Source organism: Triticum dicoccoides, chromosome 6B (genome assembly GCF_002162155.2).
Source record: "Triticum dicoccoides isolate Atlit2015 ecotype Zavitan chromosome 6B, WEW_v2.0, whole genome shotgun sequence".
In the NCBI taxonomy this organism is placed as follows: domain Eukaryota; kingdom Viridiplantae; phylum Streptophyta; class Magnoliopsida; order Poales; family Poaceae; genus Triticum; species Triticum dicoccoides.
Genome location: NC_041391.1, coordinates 469,799,172 through 469,801,565, shown reverse-complemented (window position 1 = coordinate 469,801,565; position 2,394 = coordinate 469,799,172).

The following is a 2,394-nucleotide window of genomic DNA, read 5'->3' as shown; positions in this document are numbered from 1 at the left end:
AGGGCTGCAGCTAAGCCCCCGAGTGAGAGGGTTGCTCTACACTCGGTAGGATTTTGATAACTTAGGCGAGCGCAGGGCTGCAGCTAAGCCCCCGAGTGAGAGGTTGCTCTTCACTCAGTAGGATTTTGATAACTTAGGCGAGTGCTTGGACTGCAGCTAAGCCTCCGAGTGAGAGGGTTGCTCTTCACTCGGTAGGATTTTTATAACTTAGGCGAGCACAGGGCTGCAGCTAAGCCCCCGAGTGGAAGGCTGGCTTACCACTCGGTAGGATTTTTATAACTTAGGCGAGCACAGGGCTGCAGCTAAGCCCCCGAGTGGAAGGCTGGCTTACCACTCGGTAGGATTTTGATAACTTAGGCGAAACAGATTCGCAGCTAAGCCTCCGAGTGAGAGTCTGGCTCGCCACTCGGTAGGATTTTTCCAAACTTAGGCGAAACGGATTCGCAGCTAAGTCACCCACTGGGTGGGAATTTTATTGGACAAAAATAAAAAGCGACAGAAATTATGGGACTATGACACTATTATTTTGAAGTCCATGAACTATAGAAGTACTTTATTGCAACTCATCCGAGTGATAAAACTTAAGTGTAAAATGGGCGGAGTAGCTCCGCGTTCCAAGCTCGGGGCTCGTCGATATTATGCTCGACGTTGTAAAGACGGTACGCCCCATTGTGGAGAACCTTGGTGACGATGAAGGGGCCTTCCCAAGAAGGAGCAAGCTTGTGTGGTTTGTGCTGATCCACTCGAAGAACCAAATCTCCTTCCTGGAAGGCTCGACCTCTCACATTTCTGGCGTGGAAACGACGCAAATCTTGTTGGTAGATGGTCAACCGGATCAGAGCCATCTCCCTTTCTTCCTCTAAAAGGTCGACTGCGTCTTGCCGCGCTTGTTCAGCCTCTGCTTCATTGTAGATTTCAACTCGAGGAGCATTGTGGAGAAGATCACTCGGCAAGACTGCTTCAGCTCCGTAGACCAAAAAGAATGGAGTTCTTCCGGTCGACCGATTAGGTGTGGTCCGCAGTCCCCAGAGTACTGAGGGAAGTTCGTCGACCCAAGCTCCAGCCGCGTGTTTGAGATCACGCATCAGTCGAGGCTTCAATCCCTTAAGAATCGGTCCATTAGCTCGCTCTGCTTGTCCATTTGACTGCGGATGGGCGACTGAAGCGTAGTCGACCCGTGTGCCCTGGGAGTTGCAGAAAGCTCTGAATTCCTCTGAGTCAAAGTTCGACCCATTATCCGTAATGATGCTGTGTGGGACTCCATATCTGAATATTAGTTCCCTGATGAAGCTAACAGCAGTACCGGTGTCAAGGCTCTTGATTGGTTTAGCCTCGATCCACTTGGTGAACTTGTCGACTGCCACCAGTACATGCGTGAAGCCACTTCGTCCTGTTCTCAAAGGACCGACCATGTCCAATCCCCATACTGTGAAAGGCCAGACGAGTGGAATGGTCTTTAGAGCCGACGCAGGCTTGTGTGACATATTCGAGTAGAATTGACATCCCTCGCACTTATCCACTATCTCTTTTGCCATCTCATTCGCCTTTGGCCAGTAAAATCCGGCTCGGTATGCTTTGGCCACGATGGTCCGAGAGGACGCATGATGACCACAGGTCCCCGAGTGAATATCATTGAGGATGAGTCGACCTTCTTCTGGTGTTATGCACTTCTGACCAACTCCAGTCGCGCTTTCTCTGTATAATTGTCCTTTGATTATAGTAAAGGCCTTAGATCGACGGACGATCTGTCGAGCCTCTTCCTCATCCTCCGGGAGCTCTTTCCTCAGGATATATGCGACATACGGAATCGTCCAGTCGGGAATGACCACCAAAACCTCCATGATCAAGTCGACCACCGCTGGGACTTCAACTTCAGTCGGATCTGTGGCACTCTTGGGCTGTGGAGTTTCTTCGGTGAAAGGATCCTCTTTGACTGACGGAGTGTGTATATGCTCCAAGAACACACCACTCGGAATGGCTTCTCTCTTGGAACCTATCTTTGCTAGATCATCAGCTGCTTGATTTTTCAGTCGGGGTATATGATGGAGCTCCAACCCCTCGAACCTCTTTTCCAGCTTCCTCACTGCACTGCAGTATCCAGTCATGGCTGGGCTTCTCACGTCCCACTCTTTCATCACCTGATTGACCACTAAATCTGAGTCGCCATAGACCATCAGGCGACGGACGCCGAGTGAAATGGCCATGCGCAACCCATATAAGAGGGCTTCATATTCTGCCTCATTGTTGGAGGAATCAAAGTGAATCTGGAGCACATATCTGAGCTTATCTCCTCTGGGGGAAACCAGGACAACCCCAGCACCGGAACCATTCAACATCTTAGAGCCATCAAAAAACATGGTCCAATGCTCCGAGTGAACTTCAGTCGGCTGCTGC